The following is a 23,598-nucleotide window of genomic DNA, read 5'->3' on the forward strand; positions in this document are numbered from 1 at the left end:
TGCGCACGCTTGAGAATTAGCATTGTATCTATAACACTGACGGTTCGGTGCAACCGGCGATAGGATCTAAGCATTCTTATTCAGTGGTCTGCCCAATCGTGGCTGGTACCATGGTGAATGGAGAATTCAAGTCCGATGTCGTGCACACGCAGATATTTGGTGACTGTACCGCCCAGTTGGCAGAGCTACGTGCTCTAGTGCTTGGGTTAGTGAGAATGAGGGGTAAAAGGTCTGAGTCCCTTACTAGCCGTTTATTGAGCAATGGTCCCACTTTTTTGTCAAGCTTACCCTCGGCATGGGGAAACCCCTAACCCCCTATTATAGCAAAGTTTGAGAAAGGTGTGTCAGGGCAAACTTTGTTTTTTATAGTCTATTATGGAAAAATTCCAATCGCACGAGACGACTCGTACCGGCATTACACCAAAATCAGGGAATCTCTATTTATCCACAGAAAAGAACGACCAGATATACTTCTTCAACCTGATTCGTAAAGCCCTGAGGAAGCCCCAGGCCGGATGGCCATGTAAGGGGTGAAACAAGTGTTGGCTGTTCTCCTACGTACTATCACGAATATAGTAACACCTTTATAAAACCAAAAAATTAACCATCGTGTGATTGGAATTTTTCCATAATAGACTATAAAAAACAAAGCTTGCCCTGTCACACCTTTCTCAAACTGTGCTCTAGCGCTTGCATTGAAGTTTGCTGACCCTCGTGTGACTACTTTAATTGGGAGTGACTCTTATTACTGTGTTCAGTCCTTCAATAAAAATGTATTCTTTTGCACTCAGAATGACTATCGTGATTCCAAAGGTGGCACAATTAAGCACAAGATACTATGGGTTTGAGTCGCAGAAATAAAGAACGTCTGCCTCTCGTAAATGTAATTCATACTCTTGGTCACCAGCATGTAGGAGTACACGCTGTTGGCAACAGTCTTGCTGGTGAAGCAGCAAAGACCGCAGTAGCAACATATGTAGTAGCAGCAGTTACAAGGTCCAACAGTAAGAATGATGATGACATCTTGGCAGCTATAGCTGCTACAGAGATCGGTGATAATTACCCTAAGGGTTTCCCTTCTAAATACTTTTATCATTTAAGTCCTGATAAAGTTCCCTATGTGAGAATTAACAACGTTGGTGACAGGCTGATTTCCGACTCGGACCGCAGGCTACCCTTGATAACAGTCGCTCACTAAGGCATAGCCTCGGTTCATGCCGACGTTTCAGCGTATGTCTCGATCTTACAGCAGCGTTACTGGCGGCGTGGATTGTATAAATAAACTTGTGAATATGTCCTTTCTTGTTATGTATGTCAGCAGATTAAACCTTCAACTGCTGCACGGCTGCCACAAACTCAGCTGTACATATCTAATAGACCACTTGGTTGTGTTTATTTAGATCACTGCTGACCTTTTTCTGCTGATACTGCGTGTAAATATATCTTAGTTGCAGTGGATTCATGCACACGTTTTCTCTGCGTTTGGCCACAAAGGAGTGCTGATGCTCGAACTGTCATCACAGATTTGCATGTCTTTGTGGGAATTTTTGCATGTGGCACCTTCCATTCTGATCAGGTCCAGCGTTCACCTCTAAGGTGTACAAGAAAGCCATGGGGTCTTTGGGGGTGCAGGTAAAATTTTTGTCTCCATACCAGCCTGAGGGCAATTCTGTTGTGGAGTGAATGAACCGTGACTTAAAGCAATCTTTGACAGCTAGGGTTTTAGGTACTACGTGCACTAAATAAGCTTCCTAGAAGATCTCTGGGTGGGCAGACCCCTTACGAAATGCTCTTTGGCATAAAAATGTTTGTCCTGGACCTTGATGGTCTAGACATGGCGGCGACAGCCGTACCCTTTGACTTAGATAATCATTCTGCTGTGTTACAGAACCTACAAGAGACTCGAGACAGTCTTGCAAAGGAACACTTGCCCTCCACATATGGAGCTGAAGCTGCTCTACAGATTCCGGTAGATTCCTGTAGTTAGCTGGCTACCCCGAGTCAGTGACCTGGTCTGTGAGAAGGTGGAGAACAAGAAGGAGTTCAGCCGCTCGTATCATGCACCCATTCCAGTGCTTGGCATGCAGGGCACAAGAACAGTCATTTTACCACCACTTCCGAGTCGCAAGGGAAACAGGTACGACTCCATTGACAATGTCAAACTACAACGAGCGGCCGATTCTTCTTAGTATGACTCCTGCTGTCTCTTGTCCAGTACTGCTGAGAAATTCTGTTTTGGCCTCTGCTGACACCAACATCCATGACCTTGCTATAGAGATGCCCACAGTCACTAATCCATTATTAAATTTGCCAGCTGGCGATCCACATGAAGTTACTGAGTATACATATCCCACGGATGTGTCATTGCCTGATGTGTAAACAAGTCTAGCTGACCAGTCACATTTTTCCTTTGACTCTGACTCTATAACATCGAGTGTACCATTGAAGTTTTCTATTTTTGTTAATTGGTTTAAAAGAAATTTTTTGGTTCCCCCTTGGACTTACATCTGGTTGGTTCTCATCTCCATTTTTTTGTTCATGTCGATTGGATTTGTGATGGTATTTTTTCGTCTGGTAAATGGACACTATATAACTGAACGATCAAAAATCTGATTCATTGATGGAACTTTGGCCCCACACTCCTCATCACACATCATGAAAAGAGACCAGACTTTTGTCAACATCACAGCCTAGCCCGTGCTAGATGTTATTGTATGAGATGCTGTAAAATTTCAAACTCATGGACCCACAGAGGTGATTAATGTTCCTAATGTACTTTGTGTTTCAATGGGAGATGTTGTGAAACAAAAACATACCATCTGATGATTGGGATGTCCAAGCCATTGAATCTCTCTTTTCTGATTTGAAATATTATGCTACCTTTCATGCTGAGGATTTATATTTAGATTCAGCAAACTACGCTGACTTGTTCTGTTACCAACACTATGGCTATCACTTTCTGCATAATGCTAATACATTTAGAAATGTGGTTAATTACACCCAATGGGAGGGGCGTGGCCGAGAGCCGAGCATGGCGGACGCTTGCTGAATTAGCTCCGTCCTCTGCCCGCTAATACAAGCTTAATATCCTGCTACCCTGATGGCCCGACGACCCGCCCGGGTCTGCATGAGACGGAGGTGTCGGTGGGCAGCCTGGTCGGGGTCCAGCACCCGGCACAACAACTTACCAGGCGCCGAAGCACCCGAGGCGGAAGAGGCCTGCTACCAGCCCAGAAGCCGCGGCCTCGAGTGAACTGTGGGGCCGCAGAGTGAGTGACCTGCCGGAAACACTGAGCGGACTATAGGCGGAGCTGTCGGGACATCGGCGGCGGAGGTGGGGTGGTGACACTGCTGTTACCCCGGACCCTGTCAGGACACTTGGAGTGCACTCCCTGCGCAATCAGCCGGAGAGACACTTGCAGAGCGCGGAGCCGCCCTGCCAAGCAGAGCCTGGTGGAGACGGGGAGGCGACGGCCTTGACTGCTGTGCGACGGATTGGGAAGTGCCTAGTCGGAGACGGCGAGCGGAGGAGCATCGGAGCATAGCGGAGGCCACGACTTCTGGGACCCGCTCTTTTCACAGCCCCCCGACGGCTCACGGCGGTTCAGGAGGTGAGGACTGCGGGCCGATGCGGGGGTGCGCACTAACGCCGGTGAACCATGATGGCGGACTAGAGGAGCTGCCGGGGCAAGCAGAACAGGACGCACATAAAGGGCAGGTCTGCCATAGCGGATAAGACACTACGATGTTGGAGGAGGGCCCGGTTCTTGCGGAGGTGAGGGGCGGAGAGGCGGCCGTGCTGTTCACTGCCTGGAGACCGGCTTTGAGACATAGCGTCTGGGAGAACACCCCCCCGCCACCTGGTTGATACTAGCGGTACCGGAGGCCGAGCGGCTGCGACCGCTGACATACATTGGGACTGGTGGAGTAGAGGAGGCTTTCATCGCACCTGCGGAGCACTGCAGGGTCTGTGGGAGGAGAGGACACGCCACCACGGGATCCCCCGGGGAGCCGGACGGAGGGACATTGGCTTTCCTGCTTGTGAGGGGTGGACCCCATTGAAGTGCAGTGGTCACACACGATTACGTGCATTGAGGTGCCGGTGGGGAGGCGCGTGGCCGGCCGATTTTGCCCCGGACGGCGCCAGGTCAAGGGATCAGTACTTGTGTGCCACTCTCGCCTGTGCGCGGTTCGACCAACCACCACTGGGACGCAGGCCAGGCCTATTGTTATAGGCTTAATACCACCGTAGGCGCGCCACGTGAGCGACTTGTCGCTACCACACCACTCCGCCAGCACACGGAACACAGGCGGTAGAAGAGTCGGGAACGGCGCAGGTGGGACGCCTGAGGCACGACCTGCTGTCCGCTGGAACGCTGCCCCCCGGGGGCGCACACGCCGCCATCCAGTTGCTGAGAAACATGGGCAGGAACAGGGCCAAGATGCCTGAGAGGGGCGCTGATCTAACGCAACAGTCTACTGGCTCAGAAGATCCACTGGCCTCGTCTAATATAGAGATGGTGCCTCCAACGGGCCAGACATCGCAGGAGGCCAAACTGGACCTTATCCTGTCAGAGATACGGGCTTCCAGGGAAGCGATGGAAACGCGCATGGACCAAATGGCGACTGGCATGTCCCTACTACGCGCTGATCACAACAAGCTGGCGGAGAGGGTCACGGAACATAAACTGGCCCTGGACGATCTGATCCCGCAACAGACGGAGCATTCCACGAAAATGGAAAACATGGAGAAGCAGCTGAAACTAATATGGGCGAGGATGGACGATGCGGAAGGGCGGGCGCGCCGCAACAATGTGCGAATACTAGGAATTCCGGAGCGGAGTGAGGGGAGGAACCCGACGCAGTTCGTAGAGGATTGGTTGAGGAACCTTGCAGGGCCGCAGGTGCTTACGCCCCTATACAGCGTGGAGAGGGCGCATAGGATACCAGGTAAACCGCCAAGGCCGGGTGCGGCACCTCGTCCTTTAATAGCTCGCCTGCTCAACTACAAGGATAGGGATATAGTCCTGCGAGTGGCAAGAGAGAAGGCGCCTATACGCTTTGAGGACAAGACTATCTCGATTTACCCAGACTTCACCCCCACGGTGCAAAGGGCCAGGTCTACGTTCCTGCATGTGAAGAGACGCTTGCGGGACAAGAACCTGAAATATGCCTTACTGTTCCCAGCCCGCCTGAAAATAATTCACAACAACAAATCACTTTTCTTTGACACGGCTGAGGAGGCGGCGGAGTGGATGGAGGTGTCGCTGACGCCGCCCAGCTCGCAAGACCCTCTTGCGGAGGGACAGCTGAGGGACGACCCGCCGCGCGGGAGGGAGGAGAGGCCTGAAGAGGGTGCAGCACACAAGGACGTGGAGATAACGAGCGGACCAGATGGCCTGACGGGACTGAGGGGGACACAGGAGAGGGCTCGGCTGACGGAGGCCGCACTGGCTGCACACAACGTGGGCGACGCGGTGGTCCTAGATAGCGCCTCTGATGCCAGGACGGAGGTATCTGGTTCTGCGGACAGCCTGCAACTTTTTCCGAAAATAACTGCACAAGAGGCGAATGAACTTTAACGGGACTTCGGAAGACACCGCTTGATAATGTACAGCCTGCATGAAAGACCTTGGGCGTGCTAACCGGGGCCGGGGGTAAGGACACTCGCTGGGGCACGCCGTAAGGACTCCGGCGAGGCCCAGGCGAGGGAGAGCGAGACCACACCCCCAGGGCGCAGCAATGGTACTGTTTGCTTGTCACCCCAGTTGGGTGCTAGTGTTTGGACCTCATAGTTCTTTGAATGGGGACCTTGATGTTTTGGGGTTGTTAGTAACTGGGGCACACACGGCAGCAATTACTGGGAAGTTGGTAACATGGTTGGATACACCAAACCTAATTGTCGCAAACGGCCATGGGGTCACTCACTTAGCGAATACAAAATGTGCACCTGGAATGTGAGAGGTATGAGCTCAATCCATAAAAGGTATAGGGTGCTTGCGCAACTGAATAGGAGACGTATTGCAGTGGCATACTTACATGAAACACATCTGAATAGGGATGAAGGTGCGAAACTGCTCAAGAAGTGGAAGGGGCAACTATTTGCTACTACTTATTCTGTGTTCTCCCGGGGAGCGGCGATATGGATTAGGAACTCAGTCCCCTTCAAGGTGATGGAGGAGAGGTTAGACCCTGAGGGCCGGTATGTGCTTGTCCGGGGATTGTTGGATGGCTCTCCTGTTGTGCTTGGCTGTGTGTATGCACCGAATGTGGGACAGGGGGGTTTCTTGACCTCGCTTAACAGAGTGATAGCTGACTGGTCGGAGAATGTGTGGATTATTGGAGGGGACTTTAATGCAGTCCTGGACATATCGCTGGACAGGTCCCACCCGCCACTGCAGGCTACTGAAAGCAGGCGACAGGCGGAAGCGCTTTCTCAGTGGGCGGCGGGTTGGGGGCTAGCAGATATTTGGAGATGCATGCATTTGACGGACAGAGAGTATACCTTCTTCCCCCCCCCCATGGCCTACACACGAGAATAGACCACATGTTTTGCAACATGACATTACTGGGGGAGATGGTAGGCTCAGAACACATGGGTAAGACCTTCTCGGACCACAATCCAGTCGAGTCGCTGAGATGGGGCAAATACCCACGCCGATACCGACGTGGCGTATGTCCCCGGACCTGCTCGAGGACACCGTTTTTAAAGCTACCATGGCGGAACACATCGCACAACATTTACACATAAATGATGGCTCGGCTAGTACATGCCAAATAGAGTGGGATGCCTTCAAGGTGTATATAAGAGGGGAGGCATTGAACACACGAACAGGTATGAGGCGTATGGTCATGGAGAAGCTTAGTGATGTGGAGGGCCGACTGGCCATGCTGGAGAGGGAGGCTGCGGGCACGAACTTGCCTTTTACGCCATTGCAGGAGGCACACATTCAACACGCCGAGCTGTTGGAGGAACTGCGTGTCCTGGATTACAGGGAATATACATGTAGACAACATGCCCACGCAGACAAATCCGGACCTCTATTGGCCCGGATATTGCGAGATGCCCCGGACCCTACTCCTGTGTTGGAGGTTATGGATCAATCTGGGAGGCTGGTGGCGACACAGTTCGGTGTAAACGTTGCCTTTCGTGAATACTATGAGTCGTTGTACGGCCCACATCAAGTATGTCTGATGAGGCATTTGAAGAGTTCATGTCGGGAATCGAGCTGCCGCACCTAGGTAGGACCCAGAGTGACGACTTGGCACGACCTATATCGGTCGCGGAAATACGACGGCAATAAAAGCACTCCCAAGGAACAAGACCCCGGGAACCGATGGCCTCCCGGCTGAGTTTTATGGGGCGTATGTAGATTTGCTGGCCCCGCGACTACACGAGGTGTTCAACGAAGTGAAGAAAGCGGGTGGGTTACCGCAGTCTACGCTGCAGGCCCTGATTGTTTCATTGCCTAAGCCGGGTAGGGACAGTTTACGTTTAGCTAACTATAGACCGTTGTCCTTGTTGAACACCGATCACAAGGTACTGAGCAAGGTGTTGGCGACAAGACTGGCGCAATATGTCCCGGGCCTGATCCACCCGGACCAATGTGGTTTCGTGCCTGGCAGAAGCACGGCGATGAACCTGCGGAGGCTTAGCCAACTCATGCTTCACGAGCATTCACCCGTGACAACTGAGGGCTGTATATCGTTGGACCTGCGGCAGGCATTTGATTCCCTTCGTTGGGATTATATGTTTGCGGCGTTGGAACGGTTCGGGGTCCCGGCTGACTTCATTGATTGGATCCGATTACTATACACCCGCCCCACTGCTAGGGTCCGCACGAACAGATGTATCTCACCTCAATTGGCTATAGCGAGGGGCACGAGGCAAGGTTGCCCACTATCCCCGCTGTTGTTTATTATGGCACTGGAACCGCTCCTGTGTAAACTCCGGCTTCAAGCACGGCACAGAGGTATCAAGAGGGGAGGTGTAACACATGTGGTGTCGGCATACGCCGATGACATCATCCTTTACTTGAGGGACTTAAAGGGGGGACTGGATCCCATCCCCGAGCTTTTTGAAGACTTTAGTGCACTCTCGGGCCTTACGATCAGCGAGTCTAAATCCCATGGATACTGTTTTGCTGCTCTGGATGCAAGTGATCCCTTGTTTTTCCCACCTCACAGCTTCCAAATGGCTGAGACTACTTTCCGCTATCTGGGGTTATAGATTTACAGAGGGGCGACAAATATGCTTGAGGGCAATCTGGGTCGGGCTGTGGCAGCACTGAGGTCGCAGGTACAATTTTGGACCGCACTACCATTGTCAGTGGCGGGCAGGGTGGCCGTCTCTAAGATGGTAGTCCTCCCGAGGCTCCTTTACTACTTTACGAACTTGCCCTTTATGGTCCCAGCTGTGGTATTTCGAACCTTGAATACCATACTAACGGAGCTGGTCTGGGGACGGGGCAGACGCCGCATAAGTTTGGCGAAGCTACAGCTACCCACGGCGGCTGGAGGGATGGGAGTTCCTGACTTACTGGCGTATTACTATGCGTGCCAATTACAGTGGCTGGCCTATTGGCTAGCGGGACGCAACCTGCACGAAATAGGCATGTCTGAAGAAGACAGGAGAAGGGGTGCCGTCCGCACACTGTTGCTGCCCAACGCGGCGATCTGTGGGCAAGCTCCTCCCTTACTCAAGATGGCCATCTCCTGCTGGAGGAGAGCTGTGCGATACACGTCCCCCACCTCCTCCTACGCTCCCACAATACCATTACTGGGGATCCCATTGGGGACGGGAATTTTGTCTACACGGGCGCTCACCACATGGACGGATGCCGGGGTGTCGCAAGTGGGCGATTTTTTCAATGATGGACACATGATGACAGTCGATAGCTTTGCGCAGTGGCAGTATCATAGCCAATGAGGTCTAACCGAGGCGCGATTATTGCTTATTGATGATGACATTCGATGACTTTTGCACAGCACACCACACGCCTGGGGGAATGTTCTTACTCCACGGAGGGGTGCGCGGCTACATCACACGGAATTGGGCACCGGCAGGCGACGAACCACTTGTCAACCCATTACACACGATGCTATACCTGATGGGTTCAGGGAGCCATTTAACGAAATGGATTGCGAGTGGTATTCGTGCGGGGAGGGCGATTTCGCTGCAGCCGCTGCGTGAAGTGTGGGGGAGGGATGCAGGCCGAGCGTTTCAAGATAAGGAATGGGAGCGTGTTCTTAAATTCCCCAAGAGAGTCTCGAGAAACCCGAATTTTAATTTATACAACTTATGATCTTACACCGCGCGTACCTCACGCCTCACCGCCTGCATTTAATGTTTCCCACCGCGCCAGATTCCTGCCCTCGGTGTGGACTGGCGGATGCAAGGTTAATACACATGCTATGGGATTGCCCGAAATTGGGATATTTTTGGGCTACAATACACACTGTACTACACAGAGTGTCCCCCACCAGACAGTACAACACTATATCCTTTAGCTTGCTGGGACTAGGGACCACTGAACGTAAAAGAAGTGTGGTCACGAGGTTCATTGACCTCGCACTACTAATGGCCAAGCGTGCTATTACCATGAGGTGGAAATCGAGCAGGCCACCTGACCCAGACGTATGGAAAGCGGAAGTAGTGAGGTGGGGTAAGGCTGAGGGTATGGCATTACAGACCGAAGAGCGCAAAGGCTTGAGAAGGGTTCCTATATCTCTTGAGTGGAATGCTGTGATGATATCCTTTGAAACGGCTGAAGTGGACTCTACCACCGGGAGTGCGTCTGTGGATGACTGAAATGGGTAGAATGCCATGGGGATAACGTTTACTTGGACTCACGTGCGCTTCTGTTTGGCAAGGGACAGTAGCTCATACACAGACACAGGTGCACGAAAGAAGAAAAGAGTAGACATTTGGCCATGGCTGCGTTGTGGCTTATGGGACACAGAGGGCATTGCGACAAACCTTTGGAGAAACTAAGAGACGGATACGGATTGTACCACCATGGATAGTTGACACAATATGCTTACTTTGATGTGCCTGGGGAGGGATGCTGGGTGGGGGGAGTTGGGCGGGAAAAGTTGGGGTTGGGTGGAAATTTGAAAAGAAGAAAAGGTGATTGGAGCTAATACAGTATACCTGGAATATGTGCCTTCTTGAGCTGAACTGTACTGTGATGTTTTTGCAATGATATCCTGCAAATAAAAAGAATTAAAAAAAAAAATTACACCCAATGGGAACATTGTCCATTCCCATAAAAGGCAGCTCAAATACCCTTTTGAATAAATTCACATATTTTACTGACTTTGATCGGTCTAACCCGAGCTCATTTTATTTTAAATTAAATTACAAATCGAATTCGAAAGTGAGACTTACTCAATCAAAAGGGATGGCTAAGAGGTTTACTTAAAAGGGGAGGAGTGCACTTCCACACCTGATCATTCACTCGTATGCAAGAATGCTTAATTGCACGACACGTATAATGTGGAGGCTCCGAATTTAGCTTGCATTATGAATGGAATTCCTGTGCCAGCTATCGTACCAACATTCACACTAATAGCTAACGGTAGCTATTTGCTTTTAAATAATGAAGCTTGCTGCGGGATGTTGGCTGGAATTCCGTACATTATCACTGTTTCACAGCGAGTAGGGAGGCTTGATATCTCGATTTGGCCTTTCATTCCGCCCCTGAAAGCAGAGTTCAACAAGTTGATCAGAATAAGAGCTTTATTGTCTCAAAAAGAAGTCGCTCTCACTTCTTCTCATGAAACATTTGTTCTTCATTGTTACTAAAACGCGTACAGAAGTACACTTGCTTTTAAATATGGATCTCCCACTTCATTTTGGTGCTTTAATCCACACTATCTTTAATGCCTCAACCACTACAGGCCTGGCCCACTTTTTTAAAACTGTTAGCTCCAGCCTTGTGACCTCATTCCAAACTATATTTGGTGTGATACCGGCATTTTTTCATTCTATTTTTTCCAGCGTCTTTGGCGGCTTCCCTCTAATTCTCACCTTGGCTGACAGTGTGCTGCTATTGATTTGCTTGCTCCAAAATGGCTGCACTGTCTGTGTCAAGAGACAGCCGACCCAAGCTCACGCAGCTTCATAATCGAAAGCTTGAACACTATGGAGTACTGCCATTGGGCATATTGGGCGTGGTATATGGATTATCATTTCGCTTTTCATACTTTACTTGTGCTGAAAATGCCAGAATGCTGGCTTTGCGCTGCCTTTGTCTTGGTCAGCTTCGTACAGCCCAGTGCCGTGAATGCTTCAGCACTGGCAGCAGGCTCCTGCTCACCTCTCCCATCCTACACTGGCACCACCAGCCTCTATGACCTGTGAAGAGGTGGTGACTAAGAATAGTACAAAACAAATAAGCACATTTTCCAAAATGCTTTATTATCACTAAAATCAAATTTAATGTTGCCAGGTAGCACCCAAACAAACTGTTTTCTTGTGGAAAATGGCTTTGTTTAGCTTATATAACACTGTTATTTATCGCTGAAACATCAAGTTACCGTTTGATGAGATTAGGAACAGGAATGACTGCCTTGCACGGAGGAAACATCTGGACCATAACAATAAACTAAATAAGTAGAAACGGGCGCCCTGCTGAAACATGAAGCGCTGGGCCCGTGTGGAGAAAAGTAATACGGTGTGGATATAAAAGCAGTAGTCCCCAAAGGAGCATATATACAACTACAGCGTAACCAAACTGTAGTTGGCCGGTCCTCCTGAGAGAAAACCGCAAGTGATGTTACAGAAGTGCCAACCAATCAGAAGCCATCAAAGAAGAATGATGGAGGAGTAAACCAATGGCAAGAAGCCAGGTGGGATCACACTCCTTGTAAAGATTACAGCAGGTCTTGCAGACAGTGCATGTGCTGATGCTCAACCTATAAAATATTTAAGGGACAGAGTGGGCACACCCAAAAGGAACTCCCCTATACAGGCTGGCCACAAAATGGACAACATGCCGTGGCAGCCGTTACAGGACTCTTGGACATGGAGCCAATTGAAATGAAAAGATGGTAACAGTTCCTTATGACAAAACTATGGCACACCTGAAGCCATCTTGATTGAATCAAACTGATAAACCTAAAAATATTTCATTTAAAAAGGAACAAAAAGAGGCAGTCCATTTTGTCATAGAAATTATGGTTAGTGCCGTAGAAAGCAAAATTAGAAAACCTTTTAAATGAGTTCTCAAATATCTTCTTCTATTTCATTAAAACGTTTTGGCATGCAGACTGAAACATGCACTTTTAACGCCAGCAGCAGATTGCCAGTTAACTCCCTGGTGATCAGCAGCTGTACCACAGTGTTCTAATGAGCAACTAGAGTACTAACTTTCTGAAATTATTCCAAAAGTGTGGCACAGCTGAAATTCACCTTGATGGAATTGAAGTGGAAAACTGGAAGCAGTTTCTACTGAGGATACCTCAGTAAGTTAAACATTTGCTAGCTAAAGAAAAGCAAAGTTTCGATTCTATTAAGGACAAAGAGGCAACAAATATTCATATTTTTAATCACTTTATTAATCCAGAAGCATTCAAAGAACATCTTAATGAAAAACAGCATTTACTACATTTTCCATTAACCATAAGCGAATCCAAGAAATGCATCGAGCTGCGCAGAGGAAGCAGGGAATCCTAGGAGCAGCATTGAGCAGCGCAGAGGGAGTGGGAAATCCAAGGACTGTAATCAAGCAGCGCAGAGGGGTGAAGGAATTTACCCGTTTAGCACCTCAAGCTTTGAACACAAAATGAAGAGTCGGTCAGACATTAGAGAATACAAACCAATAACTGTTTATTCAAAGTACACTCAGAGCGGAGCGCGGTCTGCCCAGTCGCTAGGAGTGCTGCAGAAGGACTGACATCATCCAGCATAAAGATACATTATGTACATTTCAGAACCAATGAAGGCACGCCCATCATGGAATTTTCCAAGCAGATGTAGCTAAACAGTGAAATACAAGAAGTAAGTTTCAATTCTGAGAGCGGGCACACATTATCTGCTATTCAAGGTCGTTCTGCCCGTCCCTGCCACTAGACAAGTGGGAGAAGGCCTCTATATGGTGTGAAAGGTATGCGCTAATAAGAGCAGCTCCTCATCCATGCACACAAAGCCCTCCACGACACCGGCCCTGCGCACCTCAACAGACGACTCAGCTTCTACACCCCCACCCGCAAGCACCGCTCTGCCGACCTCGCCCACGCCACGGTCTCCCGCATCTGAAGAATGACAGCGGAGGCAGATCCTTCTCCCACCTCGCAGCCAAGACCTGGAGCACCCTCCCCACCAACCTCCGGCAGACCCAAGACCCACTGGCCTTCAGAAGACTACTCAAGACGTGGTTATTTAATCAGTAGCAACTCCCCCCCCCAGCGCCTTGAGACCCTCACGGGTATGAAGTGCGCTTCACAAGTGTCCTGATTGATTGATTGATTAGTGAAGCAAAACTCAACCCTGGAGCAATGCAACTCAGAAAAGGACATTTCTCAGAAATAGCAAAGAATTAGTTTCAATCATGATTCTTCAAAATGGTGCCCAAGTAGAAAATGGCCACAAATGCTAACTTACATATAATAATACATAAACAAAATCATTTCTATTCTAACAAGGGGTTGGGTATCCAAGGAGGGGCATGGAGTAGTGCAGAGGGAGTAGGGAATCCAAAGAGCTGCTTGAGTAGAAAATCCAAGGAGTGGCATCGAGCAGGGCAGAGGGTGTAGGGGATCCAAGGAGCTGCATCGAGCAGCGCAGAGGGAGTAGGAATTCCATTAGTTATTGTTGGGGTGCACCTCGCTTGCAGCACTCCACACTGTTCACACTTTACTATTGCACGTTGTACCAAATTCTGTCTCATGGCTGGTGGCTTTGACTGTGCCTTGCCATACAACAATAATAGTAATGAACAAGTTGAAAAGAAAATTCCCACTGTGCAACTTTAGTTAGATATTATAGCTCTCCTGCGTCTCAACGATATCTTCATGTATACTGCAACAAATAGACAAAAGATAGTGATTAAAATCAAATGTGTAGCTATATATTTCAAATAAAAAACATGTCCACCTAATAACTATTTCAATCCTTCTGTCAGTAATGATTAACCAAGATGTACCGCTAGTTCTTCATCAAGGTTAAGGCCTGTCGGATGAAGGGTGTTGTACCTGATAATCAATTTTGATTCTAATCTTCTTAGTTCTAATATTCTGTTGCCGCCCCATCCTCGAATTGGAACACTATCAAGCACACTGGATTTCAGCAGGTTACATATCTGGTTAGGGAAGTTTTTCAAATGTCTGGCAATGGGGTATTGTTGATCTTCATTGTGAATAGCTCGCATATGTTCTAATACTCTTTTTTGGCCTCATGGACAGTACTCCTGATATAGAATTAATTGCACGGACATTTGAGAGCATATATTGCAAATTCTGTATTGCAAGTAAAATGTTTTAGGATTTTGTGTGCTGCTAGTTTTTCGGATAGTTTAATGGTCTTGCAATTATCACTAAACTTATATGCCTTGCATTTTCTACAACTGAAAAATCCTTTGATGTCAGTCTTATCCCTTTCCAGATTAAGTAAACAGTGACTCAACATGTCTTTTAGGAATATCACTTTTTTGAAAGTGATGGCTGGCTTGTCTCCAACAGGTTTTACTAAATCTGGGTCTGTTTTTAAAACTTCCCAGTATTTTCTTAAACTATGTTTCACCTGCCAGGCGTGGTTGTTAAAAGATGGAATTAATCTATTTTGCTTGTCCTTATCCTCATCTGTCTTTTTCTTTGGTACTAGCAATTCATTATGTTTGAGTTTTTCAACCTTCTTACTGGCTTGTCTAATGGTTTTCTTAGCATACCCTCTCTCAGCAAATCTTTGCATCATATGCACCTTTTCTTTCTGAAATCCCTAGTCAGTGCTACAGTTTTTTTTCGAATGTAATAGCTCCCCGTAAGGGATGCTTTGGATTAGAAAGATAGGGCGGCAGCTGTCCGTGTGCAGTAGACTATTGCCTGCTGTTTCTTTTCCTACCTCCTCCAATTTCAGAACTAGAAACTCAATGGTAGTTTTGTTGATGTTGCTACTAAATGATAGGTTTAGGGACTTATCATTGAGTATGTTGACAAATTCGTAAGCTTGATTCTGGGTACCCTTCCAGATAAAAAAGATGTCATCTATGTATCTGACCCAGAGGACGACGTGGTCTTCAAAGTGTCTGATGTTACTGACAACTTGCTTCTCCCATCAGCCCAGGTACAACCCAGCAAAGCTGAGGGCAAAGCAAGTTCCCATCACCGTTCCCTGGGTTTGTCTGTACAGTATTTTATTGAAAATGAAGAAATTGTTTATTAGTCAAATGTGTATCATATCTAAAATCATCTCAGTATGCAGCAGATATGAGAACGATCTTCCCTCAAGGAAGTATCGACAAGGCTCGGGCTGAGCAAATTGGAAAAGATGGTATACAATATAGATGTATCTAAACCTTGGTCCTGAACAAGGTGGAGATGTAAATTGAAGATGTCCGTCAAAACGTGGATTGACGTTTTTTAAATTGTCCATTGTTGCCTGACTTCACAGGACAAATGTAAACAATGTATAATGTCTTGTACTCAAAGAAGAGTTTTTGTCTTTTTGTGTGAGATTTAATTTTGAAGCTCCTTTTTGAGTGCTGTGATAGATATTTATGTACACAGATGTACAACCTTAATTGAAAATGTGGATTGTTTTGAGATTGATTAAAGAAAAACCTTTTTGCAGTCTCAGAGGTGACAAGTGTGGTATTGATTATTTACACATCGTGCAATATGATTGTACTAATGTGGAACAGAAACAGCATTCATGTTCATTCTTACCTATATATAAGGTGTTGAGTTTTTGTGTATTTTTTGAGTATTCATTGGCACTCTGTTACCTAACCTTTCTCACTCCCTCTTTGGTTAACTTCAAGCAAACCCTTGGACTGTCCTCTGTCACACTTAGTAAAGAGTCTGTCCTCCTTGGGTCTCCGAAGTCATGCCCTGAGTGCAGTTTGTCTTGTCCCTGACATACTTCATGTAGAGCCCGGCCTCTTCTTTCTACACCGGTCTCAGAGCCTGGCATCTCTCATGTGCAACTGGGCGTGTGCAGCCGCTGTCACATGTAGAGCCCGGCCTCTTCTTTCCACACAGGGCTCAGAGCCTGGCATCTCTCATGTGCCACTGGGCGTATGCAGCCGCTGTCACATTTGGAGCCCGGCCTCTTCTTTCCCCACAGGGCTCAGGGCCTGGCATCTCTCATGTGCCACTGGGTGTGTGCAGCCGCTGTCACATTTGGAGCCCGGCCTCTTCTTTCCACACAGGGCTCAGAGCCTGGCATCTCTCATGTGCCACTGGGCGTATGCAGCCGCTGTCGCATTTGAAGCCCGGCCTCTTCTTTCCACACAGGGCTCGGAGCCTGGCGTCTCTCATGTGCCACTGGGCATGTGCAGCAGCTGTCACATTTGGAGCCCGGCCTCTTCTTTCCACACAGGGCTCGGAGCCTGGCATCTCTCATGTGCCACTGGGCGTGTGCAGTCTGTCTCGTCCCTGACATACTTCATGTAGAGCCCGCCTCTTCTTTCCACACAGGGCTCAGAGCCTGGCATCTCTCATGTGCCACCGGGCGTGTGCAGTTTGTCTTGTCCCAGACATGCTTCATGTAGAGCCTGGCATCTCTCATGTGCCACTGGGTGTGTGCAGCAGCTGTCGCATTTGGTGCAGGGCCTGTTCTCTCTCACAGGGCTCAGAGCCTGGCATCTCTCATGTGCCACTGGGTGTGTGCAGCAGCTGTCGCATTTGGTGCAGGGCCTGTTCTCTCTCACAGGCTTGTTTATGAGAGCCCTGCGTCACTTTTGCACCACGTAACGGGGTACATGCATGACGCAGTGCTCTAAATCAACTTAAGAAGCCACACAAAGCCTCCCTGCGTAGTTTTAAGTGACCTCAGAAATCATGAGTAACGCAATGCAGTGCAGATCACTATGCCGCCTTAATCTGTGTCCGAGAGGCTTTTTTTGGTTGTTGCGGTGGGTTTTCCCACGTAACACGCACAGAATTTGACGCTGCCCCAGATTAACAAAATCATGTAAACCTGGGGAGCTGCCAAGTGTGTACGCCTCCTAAGGTGAGGCGTACTGAAAAGACATTCTGCAGGAGACATACAAAGAGAAAAACACCTCTTAGCATTGTTTGTGTTCAGGAAAGTGCCCCTGCACAAAAACAACCTTGCGTGCAGCGGAGGTACCCTTGCGTTGGGGCTGGGCTGCCAAAACGGCGCCAGTGCAGGAAGAAAAGACATGAATGCACCGTATTGCCTTGCTGCACTGCCCTATGCCAAAATCCCATAAATGAGCCCCTGGTTGTCGGACCTGTCACACTGAGTTCAAATCCTCACTTCTCTGGGTTCCCCGTCACACTTAATGACGTCTCCTGGCTTCCACTTCTGTTTGCGTTGATCTGTTTCCATAACCATGCTTGTCCCTCATTAACAAGGACTGTATTCCACTCACAGCAGTAACCTCCCTGGAATTCTTACACGTGCAATCCCGAGTGGCTCCGTATCTTGAATTACTAGCCCCGCAAAATCTTGACCCACTAATTACGGGTCTGAAAACCCCAGACGTGAGTCCCGTGCTCTCCATGCCACTGGAATCAAGCTATCCTGGCTGAAGAGGGGTGAAACCCGAAACCGGTTCTAGGATGCCTGTTTCCAGTCTAGGGAGGATCTGGCTTGGCAGTTCGCGCTGGACTGTTCCCATTGGGTGAAGGGTCAAGACTGATTTGCATATGGCTGGGTCCAAACTGGAATGGCATGGTGACCAAAAAAACAAAGGATTTAGGACCCAGATCTCTGTACTGGGGTGAATGTATGACATTGTTCTGCATTCTGCCCATCAATAGTTCTTTTTGCAGGTACAGCTGGAGCAGAGGAAGCTGAGCTGGAGTACACAGAGCAGGGACCCCCAATATTGGGTTTGAGCCCCACCACTATTCAGGAGGGTCGTGGCCTCCTCCCGCAGGTTAAACAAACATAGAAAAGAGTCAGCTAGGGTTGAGCTTAGGAGAAGCCACCTGAAAAAGTTTATGAGCAATGGGTGGAGGGTTCAAGGTGCAATAAAGAAGCAAATGAGGGGAAACATAGCGAAATATAAAGTATGTTCTTGTAAAGGACCGATCTGGGAGCATGAATAATTCTTAGCTATCCTGCGAGATCGACGAATGGAGACAACACTACTGCGGCATTTACGCCCGCCATTTAGAGCACCCGAAAGGACCCTAATGATCCAGACAATCTACTTTCCCAATACCCTATAATATGCCCCGATGAAGCACCAGGCTGGATGGCCGTGTAAGGGGTGAACGACGTGTTGGCTGTCAGTTTTGCTCTCTAACTCACTCTCACGGATAGAGTGACAACACTCATGGCATCAGCCGAGAAGAATTTAAGAGAGCTTCTTCGAATGGTGCACTTGCCTTTGTTAAGTGTCCGCTTGGCACCTTGCAAAGCTTGGCAGACTTTAAGAAGGGGGCAGCATCAAGATCTTGAGAGGTGAAAAGAACTGCTACATAGTACCAGAACACAGCTTTTACCTGTCTGCAGCAAGGCACACATGTCTGCACTAAGCCCCTGCGTAGGTCCTCCTCCTGCAGGCAGTGATGGGAGTACAACTGAATACACCTGGTATGCTGATCTCCTGTCAAGTGCCATACTGGCTGCAGCGCACTCCCTCTAACACCTCACAACATGCACATGCCACTTAACGCACCCTTCCATCTCTGGACGCATGGGTGCGCAAAGCTCATGGCATGAGAAGGACATTCTTGCATCTCCGAATCAGATGACAAGAGGTAAAATTAATCACTCGCAGTAAAGGAAGCCAATGGCTGGAGTGGGCTGACCCACTGCCCGATGCTGAAGCAAAATGTGAATGACACAACAACAGACCAATGGATGAAACCCCTTGAACAGTATAAGGAAGGCAGCTGTTTGTATGGTCACCCCCAGGATTTTTTGATCGATGGTTTTTAGACTCTAAGAGAGAACTGAGGCCTGCTAGCCAGACCTCCGCGTCAGTGCCGTGACCTCAAAACTTGTACGTTACATTGGCTTTACCCACTTGGTATTGGCTACCTTACCTATCAGTCCCTTGTATGTGGTACACTGGTAACCAGGGCATGTAAGTTAGAAGGTCACCCCAAGTACTGCAGCACTGGTTGCACCACCCTGGGTGTGATAAATGTCAAAGGAGTCTCCCAGCTACTCACTGCAGACTGGAAGAGCAGTTTCAAACTGCTTGCCCGATGTTCCCATTTAAAGCCATGGCAAAGTCAAGTGTGCCCTTGAAACATGCGTAAGTTACCCCTATAGCAGGTCTATCGAGCACTAAGGCAGGGCGCAGCATATTTTACATGTTCTTCAAGGAAAAATCTGCAACTGTTGTTTTTATTGTGGAAAGACTTGGCCGCCCCATTGGCGAGTACAGGGTTACATGCTGACACCTCAGCTGTGCTAAATCCTGAATGGTGTAACCAAAGTTGATACTACAAAGTATCAAACAACTCTTGCATTAAGCCCCACTTGATTCTGAAGCTTAAATAAATGTAATAATTTACAGTGTACAACAAGTATAAAGTTGCCACTTTGTAACCTTCTGTCTGCTATGCCTTTAGCAGTTAGCTTGCGTCTGAGACAGTTTTCTGCCCTCCCGGGGAGCCATGTTAACGACTTCCAAGAAAGGAGACAATAGGGTCCTGCACTGGAGAGAGGTGTTACCTCCCTCCTACAAGAAGCCATGCGGGATTTGACCCAAAATGTGACCTTCAAAGCTGAAGCTGCCTTTGAAGAGCAAAGGGGAACACTTGGCAGAGGGGCAGCTCGATTGTTTAGGCAGAATAGCTGACACCCGGAAGGAGAGGGGAAAACGGTTGTAATTTTTCAGGACATGTAGCCCCCTCATTAGCCACTCCTCTGGGTTTGGGGCTAGAGAGCTTTGGAGACTGAGAGAGGGGGTTCTGCTATCTTTGGAGCATGCGGAATCCTGGGATGCCCACATGCCACACTTCCCAATAAGTGGTTATCAGGAAAGAGGGTACCTGGTAGCCCAATGGCTACAAGCTGCACCATACCCTGAGGGCACTTTTCAGTACATAAATAGAGCCCACATGGCACCCAGATCTCATCTGGACTGGAAGAAGGACCGAAGAAGGACTGCCGTGCTGCACTGTGGAAACGACAAAGAGAGACTGCACTAAAATGGGGTGCACATACTGAACCTGGTGGCAGGCAAAGGAAAGGGACTGTACCTGCTGTTTCCAGAGCTCAGCCAAAACCAAGAGACTCCAAGGGGCAGGTAGCTGTCCTCCTGTTCACAGAGCAGGGCTACAGCAACTGAGAAGCCTGCTAGGGGAATGCATATTTAAGGGTCTTTGGACCCGAAGTAAAAGGAGCAAGGAAAACAGCCTTAGATCTGTCCTCAAGATATGATTTAAGCCAGGACAGAGCTTTCCCTTGAGTTCTAATTTTCAACAGCCATAGGATAGAATGCGAGACCGTGTCAAACGCTGATGACAAATCTAATTCTACAACCGTAGCCGATGCACCTTGAACCAGATTAGACTTGATAAATTCAGAGACCTCCAGTAAGGCCAACTCTGTACTGTACCCTGTACACTGCGTATCATGGAAAAGGGAGTTTGTTTCCAGAAAAAGGGAAAGCTGTCTATTAGCCTCCATTTCCAGCATTTTGGCTACTGTGGGAAGAATTGAGAGTGGTCTGAATTTCCTAAGAGTTTTGGGGTCAGCATTAGTTTTGTTACCAGTGGTACCAGGAGGGACTGTTTTCACCCCTTCAGAAGAACATCAGACGTCCGTGAAGCGGTCAGCCGTTTGTTCAAAATGTGGTTAACAAACAGCAAAGCTGATTTCAGGATTTCAGGGAGGATTTCATGGAGGCAACAGTCTCAGGGCAAGCTGAACTTGCAGATGGAAGAACATATAGGTCTAGATTTTTCATATATTACTTAATCAGGTTGTCACCCTATTTAGGGACTCACATTTCTGACAGAAGAGTGACACATGGCCCGATTCACAGCACTAACTTAATTCTGTGAGTTTTTAAGGACCAGTTAAAGGTGAATTGCTAAATTACTTTTCTTGATGATTATGGACCACACACGTGTCCTAACCACATCTGTTAGATTGATCCAAATCTTTTAAGAGAGGAAAGCGCTTTTATCCTGTGGGCTTGATTCACAGAACTAACTTAAGACAAAATTCTAAACGTACTACTTTTGGTATTTACAGAACGTACTTACTACTTTTGGTAGGATAGAGACATGTCTTCAACTTCTTCCTGAACTGCAGCAAGTTCTCCATCTGCCTGTGTTCAGTAGGGAGTTTACTTCTGGCCAGTGCCGCTGCAATACTAAAGGCCCTTCCTCCTGATTTAGCTCTTTAAATCTAGACACTCTTACCAGCTTAGCTGATGAGGAGCGGAGGATGTGCTAGGCAGCGTACTTTAAAACGGCTGCTTAGAAACATGTTGTGTTTGGTGTCAAACACCTTGGAATCCTACCTCCTGTGGGGGAGGAATGATTCCACACTCTAGAGGGACTTATGTGAAACACCGGTGCACCCAGCACCAGCTTTTTCGACCTGGGCATCACAAAATGGATGATGCCAGGCACAGACACGTCTGCCCTCCTGCTGCTGAGCCAAGCCTGACAATAGGTTTCCTGTCACGGGAGGTGTGACCACCTCCCAGAGAGGCCTTAGTGTATTGGGGCTGGCTGGGTGTACTCTTAGAGGTGGGTTCCCAGGCATCTCTGAGGTCGATCTGCTCTCTCAGCAATCCTTAGACCCGTATCCCTCGTGGGGACCGTGCAACCCGAACCCCTGTGAATTGAGTGCTTTTTCAGCAGCATATGCTTTTTGGCAATCCCTGAGGTTGTGGATTGGACTACTTATAGTCCCAACCCTGAGCAGTATTTTCACTGAAGATCTCCAGCCTCCACTCCACGAGTGCTCTGTGGGCTGGTGCTATGTGATTCCCTTTGCGATCCTTGGTCTTTTGGACTGTGGGTCCTAGCGAGGGTCACTTTGATTTGCCTTGGGCTTCCCTGGTTTCTCCAGATGTGCCCTTACTCCCCATAGTTTGGAGAGTCCCCAGGACCTTGCTGGTCCTCACCGTAACCGGTTTCCTCTGCCGGCGGGGGGTTGCCTTTGCCAAGGCTTGTTGATGTTCAATCCGGACACTGACCCCTCAGCACTCAACAGCTCACATCCAGACTTTGGTCATCATCAACGTCTCTTGTTCCCCATGGCTGCAGAGTCAAGCATCCTATCTTCACACCCTAAGCTCCCGGCATCGGTGGACATTTGCCTATCGAGCCCCTGGTCACCCTGAAGTGACCCAGACTCTGTGACCTCTGCTTTCAGGTTCTTCTCACCTCAGATCTAGGCTTGGATTCCACCGGACAGTTTTCATCTTCCCGGCAGCACCACACAATTGAAAACGACAAGGGTTTCCGACACCACGTGACCCCTATGCACCAGGCTCCTCTGGGATAGGTAACACGGGTACCTCGATAATCACAAGGGGGCTGCCTTAGAACCTTGTATATTCCAAAGGGTTTGCTTGAAGTCCTCTCCGAAGTGTCCTTGAACTGTAATTTTCCAACGCGACTTTCCCCATAGAAGCTAACGGAGCCTGCGTCTGTGTTCCCACACTGCCCCCGCCCTCCGTGGGGTCCCTGTGTCACTCCTTTGGGTGGTTCATTGGGGTCCCAGTGATTCTATGTGCTCTAGGCACTGTGTCTTGTGAAGTCGTTGTTGTTATACCATTTTTTTAGTATATGGTTCGGTCTACCCCTGGAGCCTGCTGTGTATTGTGCTATTTACTGTTGTTCTATTGATTAAGTAGTGTGTGTTTTCTGCTCTAATCTCGTATAGAGGTTAGTAGAGAGTGTTTAGTAATAAATAACACTTGTGTGGTTCTCCTTTCATTTGATTACTCAGGAGGTTGTGATCTGGTAAAACAAGCTGCTGTGCACTCCTTCAAGACTTAGCCTGAAGGCTGCTCTCCATAGCTACCACTAGGATAGCTTTCATAAAGGTTATCTTTGACCTCATACATCATAAGGGTCTTTTGGACTGGTGCAAGGTGTCCACTATAACTACTGGACAGCATATACCAGCCCAACTACTCACACTCAGCCTGGAATGTATAGAAGTATGTCATCTGCGTAAAGTGTGTCATCCGCGTAAAGCATATTTCTATCCTTATGATTGTCTCCCCAGGCCAGATCCCTGACCCGTGCATCTAAGTGGAACCACTCCACCGGAGGCTCAATGATAAGGGCGAGCAATAGGGGTGTGAGAGGATAACCAAGTCTGGTGTCTTTCTATGTTGAGAGTGGGGCCAATAATGGGTTATGTAATCTCACTTGTGCCCAAGGGAAGGTATAAAGGGTATTGACAAAACAAATGAAACAAGGCCCAAAATCCATTTTATAGTACAATTAGCATAAAAGGCCAATGCACCATGTCAA

The 23,598-nt window shown here is 48.4% G+C and overlaps 1 protein-coding gene and 1 pseudogene across 1 annotated transcript in view; both read left to right on the top strand.

Annotated features, from left to right (window-relative positions):
- Positions 1-23,598, top strand: part of LOC144807683 (uncharacterized) — a 155,962-nt gene that overhangs the window by 70,288 nt on the left and 62,076 nt on the right. The gene's annotated exons all lie outside the window — the stretch shown is intronic.
- LOC144808092 (U4 spliceosomal RNA) lies at positions 8,897-8,962 on the top strand (annotated as a pseudogene).

The sequence above is a fragment of the Lissotriton helveticus genome, chromosome 1_2 (genome assembly GCF_964261635.1).
Source record: "Lissotriton helveticus chromosome 1_2, aLisHel1.1, whole genome shotgun sequence".
In the NCBI taxonomy this organism is placed as follows: Eukaryota; Metazoa; Chordata; class Amphibia; order Caudata; family Salamandridae; genus Lissotriton; species Lissotriton helveticus.